The 15,059-nt window shown below is 46.3% G+C and overlaps 1 protein-coding gene across 2 annotated transcripts in view; it reads right to left on the bottom strand.

Moving 5' to 3' along the window:
* Positions 1-12,428, bottom strand: part of JCAD (junctional cadherin 5 associated) — a 58,335-nt gene extending 45,907 nt beyond the window's left edge. The window contains exon 1 of one of the 2 annotated variants that reach the window (XM_048950896.1): positions 12,294-12,427. The gene's annotated coding sequence lies outside the window, so the exon portion shown is untranslated. Of the gene's footprint in view, positions 1-12,293 lie in introns of both variants that reach the window. The other variant, XM_048950894.1, reaches the window with a different exon arrangement.
* Positions 12,429-15,059: the final 2,631 nt, after the last annotated feature.

Here is a 15,059-nt window from a genome sequence, read left to right on the forward strand (position 1 = left end):
CCTATTTTACAGGCTACTCAAGAGGAACAGAGAAACAGCTATGGAGCACGTTTAGCTTACAAAGAAGTCCCAGGTAGTGTAGTTATTTACATGCCAACTGCTCATAAGCCAGCATGGTATGCATCCAGGGGCAGGCAGTGGCAGATGGAAAGGAGATATAGGTCATTGCTTTTCCCTGCTTTCCCACCTCACACTGGAGAGGGGACATAGCTGCAGTGAACTCTGACAGACAGGAATCCCACACAGTATGGGAGCTGAACCAAAGTGTTACCAGGTCTCTATTTAAAAACAGCACCTTCAATACAGGCAGGTTCCGAATGCATTTCAGTCTGTGTTGGCCCTTTCTGTCACGTGTATCTAGGAATTAGAGAACATTTACTGCAGGAAGTGAAACCTCTCTGCTCCAGCAAGGTGTGAACATGTTCATAGAATCATAGAACGGTTTGGGTTGGAAGATCATCTAGTTCCAACCTCTCTGCTATAGGCAGGGACACCTCTCTCTAGAGCAGGTTGCTCACAGCCCCATCCAGCCTGGCCTTGAATGCTTCCAGGTAGGGGGCATTTAGAACCTCGCTGGGCAACCTGTTCCAGTGTCTCACTGCCCTCTCAGTAAAGAATTTCCTCCTGATAGTCTAAATCTACCCTCTTCCAGTTTAAAACCATTTCCCCTTATCCTCTCACTACACACCATTCTAAAAAGCTCCTTCCCAGCTTTCCTGTAGGCCCCCTATATTGAGTGTGTTTCACATTGAAGTATGCACAAATGTGATGCTGCACACATTGGTCAATGTTGCTTCTGCATCCTTTTCCCATTTCCCCTCTGCTTTTACCAGCTTGTGCTGTCACACTAAGGAATTACTCTTACTTGCTTTCGTATGCTGATCAGTTTATTCTGAGGGTGTTGAGGTTGGAATGCCAGTACATATGGCTGTGCACAACCATGAGAAGGCATTTAAGGGGAATGAAAACTGCTGACAGTTTGCAGAGGCAAACTATCTTTTATTTATGTCCATACTGTGCTGTCTTGGCAGTATTTGGTCTAGTCCTGAGATTAAAACCTACCTTCTTAGAAACTTGGGCAGCCTCATACACACCTCTGACACTAAATAAATAATGCACACAAAACATGGAAACTTACACTTTTAGGAAAACTTCACAGCTGCACCAGCATAGTCAGGAGGTATGGAAGTAACTCAAGAGAAAGGATCAAAATATTTTTAAAGGGATTCAATGGAAGTAACTCCCAGACAAGTCCTAGAGGAGCAAGCACCAAACAGGTGGCTCAGCCAGTAGCTCAGTATCAGGTTCACGTTGAGTCAGTGAGTTTTCAGCTCAAAAGGATTTTTATCCATGGCCTCCATGGGGTTCTGCACAGAGGACTGTCCTCCTCAGCCACTGCTCGACACAGGGAGCTGCATGCTTTGGTTTCCACCAAAGCTCACTGTTGCTACCTTGTTAGTGAGACTTGTGCTGGAGGGGAGCTTCATGACGCTTCAAACAACAGTGCTAGAATCACAGAATCAGTCACAGAATGGCTTAGGTTGGAAGGGACCTTAAAGATCACGCAGTCCCACCCTGCTGCCACATGTAGGGTTTCCACCCACCAGATCGGGCTGCCAAGGGTCCCATCTAACCTGGCCTTGAACACCACCAGGGATGGGAATCCAGGGTTAGAACCAGACCCTGTTCTGTGCCAGAACCACCCTTAGCTGTAGGCTCTGTCCCTGCCTCTCTGGGAAGCCCCAGTCCATGATTTGCCCCTGCTGTGATTTGCTGTAAGTGTGGGATAATCCTGCCAAAGCCTTTGGTGGGCTGCCCATTTCCTCTCCTTCCGACTCGTTTGCTTCCAAAACAAATTCCTGCTACAAAGGCTCAGGCCTGCTTAACTTTGCATTCCTCCTTGTAACATGATGCCTATTTGTGTATGGAGGTGAGCTGGTACAATTCGGTGAACTCAAAAGGAAAAAGATCCCAAGTAATTGTTGGAAGCAACTGGGAAGAAATACTCCTCGAAACAACATCCTAAACTGAATAAAAGGCTGTGTGCTTCAGAAGAGTTTGGCTGTGCAATGGTATGCGCTCAAAAGCATGGTGCCTTACCTGTGGGCAGACAACAACATTGGTCTGGACTAAGCAAGGAAGATGTGGAGAAGGGGTACCCTTTGAATCTCAAAAATACAGATTTACAACTTCAAGAAGATAGCTGGTAAGAACTCGCCATGGTTTTCCTCCTCTTTTTAGCTCCATGGAAAGTTCAGCATCTTGAAAACTGCATTAGCCTCCCTGGGGGAGACTTGTTTTCACATCTCTTCTCAACACAATTTGGAGCAGGGATATCAAAGGCAAAGCAAATCTAGTCCCCTGCTAACTCATATCCACTTGGAGCTGGTCTGAGCAGTTGGAGCTTGCAATGGTGTTCACAATCTTTTGAAATATTTACTTATCTGACTGACAAGAGAGTTATTTTGTAGTTAGATGTCTGCAGTTTTGTATAAACAATTTACAGTGCCGTGATCGATGCTGGATGCTGCCTGGAGAGCAGCAAACCCAACTGTATATACTACGCTTTGGTGTGGGAAGTTCAGCACCAGGACTGGGCTGCATTAAGTCTAATAAATAGCAACAATTAATCGTTCGGACTCACGCTGCTTTCGACACTTATAAAGCAATACCAACATGACTGAACTAACCCAATGCTTGTTGTGCAGCCCTTGGCCATACAATTGTCAGGGACCTCTCAGAGGTGCCCAACATGATGGTTCCACACCACTGGCTCCAGCAACAGGACTGCAGGCCTCATCGCTGCCTCCACTCTTGGTTTGGATAACTGGGTCTTGAGTTGGTCTTGATCTTGAGTTGGTCCTGGCCTGGGTGCCTGCATCTCCACCATCAGAGCTTTGATCAATCTTCCTCCAGCACTGCATTTTTCTGTGCCGTTCCTCAGGTCTCTGAGACATCCTAGTGGGATGGGACTTCTACTCCAATGCTTTGGGCCTCCTCATCAAAGACCTTTTTGTGGGTCCATTACAGGTGTGTAGGATTAAGCAGGATTGAAAATCATAGAATCATAGGATCATTAAGGTTGGAAAAGACCTCTAATATCTAGTCCAACCACCAAATCATCTAGTTCAACCATCCAAAAATGTATTTTTTGATGTCAGAGGTTTTTCCAGCTCCACCAGGGCAACACAGAAGTGCAATTGCTTTGGCTCACAGATTTACACAGCCCAGCTGGTGAGACAGATACAGCTCCATGAGAAATCAGAGCACAAAAGAGGGGCATGGCCTAATGTCATTCCAAGAGGAAATAAGAGATTTGGTTCAGTTCTAGCTGGAAACAAGTTGCTTCCTTTCTGAACTATCAACATTCTTAGTTTCTGGAACTTAAATAACATGGATGTTTCTGAATTAAAGGAGATCTCTGACCCTGGCACTGACACAAGATAACTTGGTGGATGTGGCAGTGGCTGCATAAAGGCTTCACGTACCCACCTTGGGAAATATGCTCTCAACAGAGGTATTTATTTAATAATAAATATTACATTTAAATATATTATTTAAATGTATTGAACTGTGATACTATGTTGCTGAAGACGCCTTGTTGGTAGAGAGTAAAATACAAGGAGGTCTTTCCAGTTCAGATTGAAAAAAAAGAAAAGGATGTCTGAGACAGCCTTTCCACATATTGCACTCACCATGGGAGAAAAGCAATGCTCTATGCCATGCCGATGTTCAAATCTGTTTCTGAAATCATCCTCAGCCACAGAAAAAGACTAATTGATCCCCCAGCTTCACCAATAACACTCACTCTCTAAAGATGTATCTTTTTATTTAGTCTGTCTCTCAGAACAAGAAGGACCTTGATGAAAACACAGCCTCCCAAGGGACCTTCCAGAGAAACACTGCTCTTAGAAAAGCAAGTGAAGGTGCCAAGGGGGACTGGAGGGACTGCAGGCTGATGGCACCACTCTCAGTCTCCATGGAAATATGTCGTGATGTAACTAGTGATAAAGAACCGGGACAAGAATAAAAATGATTCAGAGAAGCTGTGGTACTTCTCCCCTGTTCAGCTCCCCCGATTAAACCCACATAAAGCCTAGAATGGGAAGGTGGGCTTCAATTATACCTTAGAAACAGCATAATGAATTACCTCCTTTGCACTTGCTTATGTGGGTGAGTAATCCAGTTCTTACTCAAGCCTACACTGGCTATGGAGATTTTGCCAATATCTGATTCATCAGGATGCTGGAATAATGTGGAACTAGAAACACAGAAGGACTGTAGGTCTCTACCACTTTGTCTTAAATACTGATAATGCCAGGCAAACTTCTTAACAGGTAACATTGAAGTTACCGAATACTTTGCTGAAAGTGTACCTTCAGCTAAAATTAAATATGAGCAAATGCCCTGGTTGGTGAATCCTCTTTTATAGTGCACAATATTAATTTTATATTGCTGTTAATGGTGAGCCCTTACCTAATTTGAGGACTTCATCTGAATAGTACAGAACATTTTGTGTGTCTCAAAAACCTTTTGCTCAGAAAATGCACAGAACTGCAGGTTTGGAAGTTATAATTTATGTGTTATTGAAAGGAAGGTTCCTTTTACTTGAGTAGGGAATCAGAAATTTAAAGAAATAAAAATACAGGACACTCTTCTGCAGAATTCCACCTGAAACACAAAGCCCCACTCACCTCCTTGGTGTCTCCAAATGTAGGTTTGGGGTTGCACTCCTGGGGACCATTCTCTGCACCCACCTGGGGACATCAGGCATTTAATCCACAGATGCTATTGACTACTTGAAATTTTAATCCACCTTGTATATGAAAACAAACAAGTGACTGCATATGCATGTGCTTCCAGGCTCAACTGTTGTGTGTGAGTAATAGTAGGAAGAGAGGGCTACCAGAGAAGCTTTTCTGCCTCTGAAAATAGCCTAATCCTGGAAGTTATAGAGTTGTCGAGTTCCTGGGACAGGAACAGTATGTGTGCCAAAGCACTACCCTGCAGCTCTGGCAGTCCTTGGTAGGTGCTGGAGATGAGCTCTGAAAGCCCCATGGAGCAGGCACCAGTGCCTAAGCTACGTGTGCTGCATCCTCAGCAGAAGGAGGTGCTGCTTCCCAGTACGGCCGTGGGATAGGGAAACAGATCAAGAAAATAAATAAAATCTGGAGTGTTTTATAACAGACAATTCTGTACAAGTTTTAAAGAGCTCGAGGGATGTTATTGTTTAAATAAATATTTAAGGGAGATTCCTCTCAACTTAAACAGAGAGCTGTAGCATACAGAAAGCAGCAACATTTGATTACAGACATGCAAGAGTCCAAAATCAAGCCACTGTGAACAAAGGCAGTGGTGGAAAAAGCAATTTTTTTTTTTGGTTGCGTTTCTCCATGGCAGGTTATCAGCAACCCCATTTCTGCTTTGTGCCAAAAAGCAGCACGGGAGTACAAAGCAGTCACAGCAGTGGGCACACTGTGTGAGTCCTTCTGGTGTTTCGCCTGATGGGATGGCTGGGGGAATGGGTAAGAGCAGGGTTTTAGCATGGCGGGGCTGTGTGCAATGGGGCAAAGGTGGTTATGGATGGTCAGGCATAGCTCATAGAATCATAGAATCGGTCAGATCAGAAAAGACCTTAAAGATCACCAAGTCCAACCGCACCTATCCATACTACCCTAACTCTAACAACCCCCTGCTAAATCATGTCTCTGAGCACCACATCCTAATGGTTTTTGAACACATCCAGGGATGGTGACTCAACTTCCTCCCTGGGGAGCCTATTCCAGTGCTTAAACACCCTTTCTGTGAAGACGTTTTCCTGATCTCCAACCTAAATCTCCCCTGGCACAACTTGAGGCCATTTCCACTCATCCTATCACCTGTAATCAGTGAGAAGAAACCAGCCCCACTCTGTAAGCATCTTTCAGGAAGAGAGCAATAAGGTCTCCCCTCAGGCTTCTTTTCCCCAGACTAAACAGACCCAGTTGAAGGCCTCTGCAAGGGCCTTGTTGCCCTTCTTTGGAAATGCTCCAGCACTTCAATGTCCTTTCGGTACTGAGGTGCCCGAAACTGAACGCAGTACTCGAGGTGAGGCCTCACCAGTGCTGAGTACAGGTGCAGGATTACTTCCCTAGTACTGCTCACTACAACATTCCTGATACAAGCTGGGATGCCATTGGCCCTCTTGGCCACCTGGGCACACTGCTGACTCATATTCAGCCAACTCTCCATCATGAGGTAGGCTTTAGCCAAGACATGGTCACAGCCTTGGTGGTAGAGTGGTGCAAATCACCTTAAAATGCTGCTTTATTTGGCTGGGCTTAGGGATGGAAACATGGGTGGGAGTTTTTCTGTGGCTATAGAGCTCCTTGTGTGGTGAGTTTGGCACAGCCCAAGTTCAGTGCTGTGCTTGCTTTCATAGATGTGCCCTGCAGGTAGAAAATGCGAAGGGCATAAACATCCAACCAACAGCAGCAGAAAAGAGAGAAAAAATAAGAGAAACTCACTGCTGAGGGACAAGACATCCAAATAAAAGAGAAAACATGCTAAAAGATTGTAAGAGGTTAAAAAACAAAACAAACAAACAGCAACAACAAAAAAACACAACAACTTCAGAGAGTTTGAGATTATTAGGAACTTGTATATGTTGTAAGCCTATACATAGATTTTGGTTATGTTATTCACAAGGGTATTGTAAATAATAAAAAAGGATGTACAGGAGCATCTGACACTTGCCTCAGAGTGGGAGACCTGAATTTAGGTCTGGGTGGGGCTTCCCAGATGATCTTTGCCAGTGCAAAAGGCTGAAACACTCATCTTCCTCACCCTATGCTGTAGCTCCTTCTTTTGGAAAAGACAAGGCCTCTCCTTATCCTTGCATCCGAAGTGAGGGAAGAGCCCCAACACAAAGTAGGACATGAACTATGTGGGAAAATACTGTTTGGATCATTAGGATGTTTGCTACAAGAATACTCAGCCATGGCTGTACCTTATTAGGAGACAAAATAGATGCAACTTTTCATGAAGAATCTTTTTTTTCTATCCCTATCCCACCCCTGGGTTACAGAACAACATAAAGACAAATTTATACCTGCAGCATAACTACAGGAAAGTTGCAGGCCTCCCTCAGGGTTGTGGTGAGCCTGAATCTTTCCAGACATGGGATCTGGAGATCTCAAAGGCGCTATACAACTGTCTTCCGAAACCCAAGCCTTGGTGTGGCTTAGGATAGGAGACCTGGCCTGTGCAGCCTGCGGAGACCAGGAGTCTGCAGAGTAGGGCAAAGCAGAATGTTTGGAAAATAGCATTAACTTCTGAGACAAAATAGCACATATTTCAATACTGTATGGAAACATAAGAAATAGGAATTGGACAAAAGCCTCACTTCATTCATTGAGAAACTGCAAAATGAATTTCATACACTTTAGCAAAGACTACATCCCAAGGCACAGTACTGTTGAACTAGTCATGTCACACAGGCTGGAGTAATTCAACCAAAACTGTAGGAAGAATGTGATGGGATAAAGCCAGATGCTAGCTGTGAATGTATCTGGGGTAAGAGCAGGTCTGAGTCTCAAGCAAGTTACAAGCAATGAAGGTTTGGGGTTTGTACCCATCAGGTGACCTCGCTGTGAAAGAAAGTGTCTGAACCAGCAAGGGCTGCAGGTTAGGAGGCAGCAGCACTTCCAGAGCTGTGCAAGAGACCTTGCGTACAGCCACCCACTGGCTTCGTTAACGGTGTTAGTCTCTATGTGTGGTCAGTATATAGGAGCTGTAATAGCAATGTCTTCTGAGAGTTCTTCCCTTTGAAGTTCTTCCTTGAGAATTTGATAGTTGCCACAAGGGCATGACCTATGAGCATCTCTGGTCCTTTGGCTATTCTGCTGACAGCTCCCGAGAAGCTGTGGCTGTTCATCTGGTCATTGCTCCCACACTGCCTTGTGCACCAAAGCCCTAATGTGAGCGTGGTCCTCCCAGGAGCTGATATTGATGAGGAAACACTGCTGCCTGTTTCTGTGAAAGGAGAGGCCATGCAAGATGCTCCATAGCTGGTATGTCTACAAGAAGTGAAAGAAATCAATGCTTCCTGCAGTTCTGGTGAGAAGGGAAGTGAGCAGACTGCAGCTCCCTACCTTCCAATGTAGGACTAACATCAAGTGGCAAAATGGAAACCCTGACATTTCACCATCTGCCTGCATATACTGCACAAGCATTGCATACAGAAATAGGCTGTGAGAGCACTGTTAAGACTGAAAAACCCAGGAGATAAGAGATGCTAGAACAAGGACTCTCTTGTGCTATGTACATTATGATACATTTTAGAAGACCACCCATGAATTTGTCAGAGATCTCAGCTTTAATCCAGTTTACAAAGTGGACAGTCCTCATCGAGTAAGATGTTATACAGGATTGTGTGTTCTCCTCAGTGCTCAGGGTGGTCGTAGGCTTTAACTCAAGTCTCCCTATATATAAAGAAGACCAATTTTTCACAACAGTGACAATCTCTGTATGGTCCCTGAATGCTTCACAGCATTTATCGTAGAACTGAATCATAGAATCATTAAGGTTGGAAAAGATCTCCAGGATCATCCAGCCATCCACTTGCCACCAATATTGCCCACTAAATCATATTCTTAAGTACCACATCTACACATTTCTTGATCATTTCCAGGAACGGTGACTCCACCACTTCCCTGGGCAACCTGTTCCAATGCCTCCCCATTCCTTCTGAAAAGAAATTCTTCCTGGTATCCAATCTGAACCTCTCCTGGCACAACTGAAGGCCGTTCCCTCTTGTCCTATCACTCCTACCTGAGAGAAGAGGCCAACTCCCGTCTCATCACAACCTCCTTTCAGGGACTTGTGGAGCGATAAGGTCTCCCATGAGTCTCCTCTAGACTGAACAATCCCACCTCCCTCAGTTGCACTCCATCACCATTGTGCTTCAGACTCCTCTCATTTTCATTGCCCTTCTCTCTCCACACATTCCAGGGCCTCAATATCTTTCTTGTAGTGAGGGACCCAAAACCGAACACAGTACTTGAGGTGTGGCCTTACCAGAGCTGAGTACAGAGAGATGATCACCTCCCTGATCCTGCTGGCAATACTATTTCTGATACAAGCCAGGATGCCATTGGCTTTCCTGGCCATCTGAGCATACTGCTAGCTCATAGTTTGGCTGAGTGTTGACCATAACCCCCAGGTCTATTTCTTCCACACAGAAGGAGAGATGGGTGTTGAGGTCTGTCAACCAGGCTCTCTCCCCCAGGCCCGTAGCATTGCCTGGGATTGTTGTGGCCAAAGTGCAGGACCCAACATTTGGTCTTGTTGAACTTCATCTCATTGGCCTCAGCCCAGTATTCCAGCCTGTCCAGGTCTTTCCATAGGGCCTTCCTACCCCCAAGCTCATGAACACTTGCCCACAATTTGGTTTCACCTGCAAACTTACTGAGTGTACACTCGGTTCCTTCATGCAGGTAAATAAACATATTATCACTCATGACTGGTTGCCAGCTGGATTTTGCTCCGTTCACCACCACTCCCTGGGTCTGGCCATCCAGCCAGTTTTTCACCCAGCAAAGGGTGAACCTGTCCAAGCCATGGGCTGCCAGATTCCCTAGGAGAATACTATGGGAGACTGTCAAAGGCTCTGCTGAAGTCTCCCTCATCCACCGGGCAGGCCACCCAGTCATAGAAGGAGATGAGGTTGATCAAACAGGACCTGTCTTTCACGAACTCATGCTGGCGTGGCCTGATCCCCCAGTTATCCTGCACACGCTGTGTGGTTGCCCTCAAGATGATCTGTTCCATAACCTTCCCTGGCACCAAGGTCAGGCTGACAAGCCTGTAGTTCCCCAGACTATGCTACCAGCTGGGGTGTGATTGTGCTTCAGCCTCCTGAACCAAAACGTCACAGAGGAAAGGCATGCAGGCAGACAGCTCAATCGCATTAAGCCGCATTTTGCCAGAGTCTGGCCAGGGGATAGGGCTGCTCAGTCCCTGCAGAGCTGTGGGAGTTGCAGAAGCTTGGTAGCACCCCTGGGTTGCACAGGAACTTTGGGGTCAGCTCTGGGATCTGCTGGGGCAGTGGGCTGGGTTCCCTTGCTGGAAGAAATCTCAGCAGATTTTGACTACTGAGCCCTAGCATGTCCTTAATAACTTGCTATTTTTTCCTTTCAAAGTCTATCACGAGGCCAAATTGGAGGAGATTTACAAAGTAAGAAAAAACAATAATAAAACAAACCACAGTCCTGACACAAAGCTCAGAACCTGCCAAATTTCAGATCTCTACTCCAAAGTGCAGAGAAATAAGAGCTATCCAAAAGGATCACCGGGTTCTCCTCCTGTTTTTCCCTTCCTTTTTTTTTTTCCAGTTGGACAACAATGCCTTTTTCCCCTATGTTCATTCTTGGAAATAGCTGGACAGTTTTGGCTGAAATTTTCCAGAAAAGAACTTAGCCTGAGGCAAACAATCAAGTAGGAAAAATTCAGTCTGAATGATTCTAGTCTGGCAAAGTTATAAGCAACTGTGAATGTGGTCTTATAGCAGGGCATGATCGGGTAATCTTAATCATAGGAGTTAAACACACGGTCCCAACTTTGTCACATTCAAAGCTATAAAAGAGGATGATGCTGTTCCATTCAGGTGTGTCATATCATGATTCTGACTTGTCACCAGGATAAAAGCGTTAATGCAGTCATCCCACTGAGCCTTCCCACACCCTTCCCACTTGAACAGCTCTTTCCATCGAACAACTGGTCATACAGAAAACACACTTCCCTCGCCTCCAGTATTTGCGTTTGAGCTTCTGCTTCTTGGATGAGGCAGCTGATGCTAAAATGGGATTGCTCTCTGAACTAACATATTCAAAATTAATAGAAGAAGTAAAGCAACACACTCCTCTGGCAGTTTCCCATGCATATTTTCCATGAAAGTTCATTTTTCCACATGAACAAATTGTGAGTATGTGGGGGATTTTCACTGAATCTTGATATGGAGCTTAGAATTCTTGGCACCACTCTGGGAAGTTGAAATGACATCAGCTCAACTTTCTATATTGAAATTTTATAGTTGCTGCCTGACCACATTTCTTTGTTCTGCGCATATTCTCTCTCCTCCGAGCTGCCTCTGTGCCATGGCATGTGGTACACAACCACCGCAGAAAAGCCCCACGCCAGGCACTCACATGGTGAAGCCACATCATTTCCTCTGGGACTAAGCAGTGGTGCTGGCTTAGGGGAAGAGGTTACCTTTGCCAGCCAGGAGCTCCCTGCAGCACGGCAGCTCAGTGCTACAAGGGTCTTGGCACAGCATCCTCCTCCTCCTTCCTCTGGAGGGTGGCACAGGAATGGGACAGTGGGACTGGAGGGAACGGCTGTTGCAGGCACAGACACTGTGAGAAATCATCCCGCCTCACTCAAGGGAGGGAAAGAGGGGAAAAGAAAGAAGAGGATGGGAGATGAGGCTCCTCGAGACCAGTGAGCATAACCTGGAGCAGCACTGCCTTGCTGGAGGGAAGGAATGTGTGCCCTCCCCTCAGGGTGGGAAGCAGCAGCATGCTTTAAAATTAAGCAAAAATCTGAGTGTTGGTGTTCCTGTATTATCCCTCAGTGCAGGAGGTGCACTGCGTTCGGGGGTGCCCTGTGATTCCTGTTGGGACACTGAGAGTTAATAGAGTCAGTGTGGAGAGCACAGCACCACACAGACATCCTTCTGCCTGCCTGGATTTCAGCTAAGTGCAGATTTTAAGATAAAGATGATGCTTTCCTGCATCCTCTGGGACTCGGAAAGTCCTAAGAGCAAATAAAGGCAGATAATTATCTGGCACACTGTTATCCCAACATTCCTGAACGCACTGCGCTGTGTTAGTGTGAGGGTCGCACCGCCACGTCCCGCACACAGCCCGCACACAGCACATCGCCTGCACACAGCGCACAGCCCTCACATACAGCACACAGCCTGCACACAGCCCCCAGCCCAGAGCCCCCAGTGCCTGCAGGGCTGCAGCCCGCCTGTATCGCAGCAGTGCCCAGCACTGTCAGCGCTCCATCTCCTACACGCGTGGCGGGAGCTGCTGCTGTTGCCAGATTACCATTTCACCATTCCTCAGCTGTATGGGAGCAGCCGCAGGAGCAGATTAACAGTTAAAGATTGTGAAGCCATTTGCCGAACGCTTCTCGCTATATAGGCAGCAACATTTGCACAGTCGCATTTGTAATGGTATTTTCACAGTCACATTGGTAGGCTCCTTTAGTATCCATGCAAACACACACAGAATGCAGCAAATCTTTACCTTCTGTGCAGGCAGGAGAGCCCCCGCTGTGCTCTCCTGGATCAGCAGCAGGGTGGGAAGCAGCACCACGAGAGTCCCTTGGGCACATCCATCAGCGGAGTTGTGTGACTCCCGCTCGCGTCTCTAAGTTTGCGCTCTGAATAGAGGCTGTGTTATTTTAACCACAGGATTTCTGGTCATGGGGGAGGAGAGATGGATTAGGTACGTTGCAGCCTAATGCTTCACATCTACCTCGGTTGCAACGAACTACTTTAAGCCCGATGTAAATAAGTGCTGTGAAAATATAAATTTCAAAAGCCCGCTCACCAATTATGCCTAAACTAACATGTTAAATAACTGCGGAAAATTCCAGAGGAATAAGATAACATACTTTTGTGTTCTTTCCTAAATAAAAGGCATGTGTGGAATTCCATGCTAGATACTGAGACAAGTGAGAGATAGCAGATGAACTGTGCAAAGCAGGCTCTGCAAGGTGCTGTGCCTCTGAAAGTGATATTCCCAACACCTGTTGGCATGGATTTCATCAGACATCAGTGCAAATTGCTTTTTCATGGCTTGTAAAAAGCATGGCTACGAGGAGTTTGTATACAGCATTTCAAAAAACATCACAAATAAATCTCTTCAAGGAAAAAAAAAAACAGGCTGTAGAATAGGGGAGCACAGGTATTAGCATGCTGAGTAAGTGCCACCTCCAGCAAGGCTGCTGGCCTGATCGCCTCCTGTGGCTCACAGATTGCTGCGGAGATCATCAGATGCAGGCAACACACTGTGCCCAGGGAGCTGGTGTGGCAGCTGTGATTTTTTTTTTGGTCCAGCTCCAAATCTTCATCGTTTCCTGCTCTGTGACACCTCTGTGCTTCAGCTGTCACTGCACAGCCCCAGCTCCCAGGTCCACCTCCAGCTGCCGGCTCAGGAGGACGGATCTGATGAGTGCTGGGGAGGAGTGTTGTGTAAACAAAGCGCTCCTTAATGTTTGAGCTGAACCGAGGGGAAGGATGAATGCAAAACGCTGGAGGAAAGAAGGACAAGTTCCCTTTTGTCTCTGACAACAGAGGCTTCACGAGCACAATTTTAATTCCATTTTGGATAAAACCTGGCTCTATAAATAACGTTATCTTGCCCTTACATAATGCTTTTCATCCTGAGGCATTCCCAAGTGCTTTGCAGATGTAATCAGCCCATCTGAGAAGTGCCAGCAGGCATCCCTGCCTGTGGAGCTAGAAGCAGTCCGGCTGCCACCACAGCATCCTGCTCCTGGCTGCTGTGTCCTGTGGTCCATGCGGGCTCTGGGAGAACCTAGACTGAGTTCTGGTCTAGTGCCTTGAACCACCAGTGTGGGCAGGAGTGTTCTGATCCATCACCCAGGGGGTCCTCAGGAAGGATGAAGGCCTCTGGTTCATGGAATAATAGAAACAGAAATGTTTGTTTTGAAAGGGACCCTCAAAAGCCATTTGGTCCAATCCCCTACAATGAACAGGGACACCTACACTAGATCAGCTGCTCAGAGGCCTGTCCAGCCTGACCTTGGGTGTCTCCAGGGTTGGGGGATCCACCACCTTTTTGGGTACCCTGTGCCAGTGCCTGACAACCCTTAATTTAGAAAACTTCTTCCTTTTGTCCAATCTAAATCTCCCTCTTTTCATTTGAAACCATTTCCTCTTGTTTGTAATCATTTCCCCTTGGCAGGCTGGTTCTCCTGCTAAGGAACATGCTCTGGAGACTGAGCTCCCCACGTGCCCAGCCTGACTCAGCTGAGCTTGGTTTTGGCCTTGGGAGCAGAGACAGGACTGGGATCCTAGCATCTGTGCCAGCAATGGGCAGGGCTGGGCACCAAGCTGGAGTCTCCCAGTTAGAGATACTCTCTCTCCCAGGCACAGATACTGATGTGTCAGGCACTGGACCTGTGCACCAACACTGCAAGCTACTGGACAGCCCTGCAGGAAGAAAATGACACTTTTTTTCCTGTGCTTTTGTGCTCCATATGGAAAGAGGAGTTTTGCTTGCACAAAGGTTTCTGTGCTGCAGAGGGGTGTATTTTCAATTTTTGCTTAGCAGGCTAGATAGGAAACAGTAGGAGGAAGAGAGGACAACAGAAGTTCCTCTGCAGGTTGACCTGAGAAGATTCCATTTTTTCCAGAGAAACTCAAAGAAAACTCAAAAACAGTGGGGGTTAGAGAAAGCGAATCAAGTGAAAACATTTGATCCTAACGTATGGTTTCGCTTTTCAATCTTTCTCTTAGGTCAGACTGAGACTACACTGAATTTACAAAGAAACAGCACTTTAAAAACAAACAAAAAGGAAATGAAGATTTTCATTTCTAAAATGGCAAGGCAAGGCGTTCCGCCTTCCTCACTGCTGCTGTGTCTTAGCAGTGAGATATGTTCAGAGTCCGTTTCCCTTCTCCCAAACAAGTCAGTGAACTGGACCCAAATTCACAAGCTGTTTTGTTCAAGTCTGTGTATTTTCGAAAAATAAATAAATAAAATAGTTCTGTCTGAAACCCTTGCCAGATTTATACCCTGACACAGCAGCCAGCATCTGGAGGCCAAACACCTGCCCAGGGATGAAGCTTGCCCAATAGCATGGAAATTAGTTGGAATGGCTGTTTCACAAGTGTAAATGGCAACAAGCTACTGCCAACCGGTGAGAGGAACCTTCCCTTTCAGTACCCTCTGCACCACACTGGTATTTCTGCACCACAACACCACCAGGCTGAGGTCTGCAGGTAGTGGTGCTCGCCCACCTTTTGCCAAAGCCTGCAAAAA

This window comes from Lagopus muta, chromosome 7, assembly GCF_023343835.1.
Source record: "Lagopus muta isolate bLagMut1 chromosome 7, bLagMut1 primary, whole genome shotgun sequence".
Taxonomy (NCBI): Eukaryota; Metazoa; Chordata; class Aves; order Galliformes; family Phasianidae; genus Lagopus; species Lagopus muta.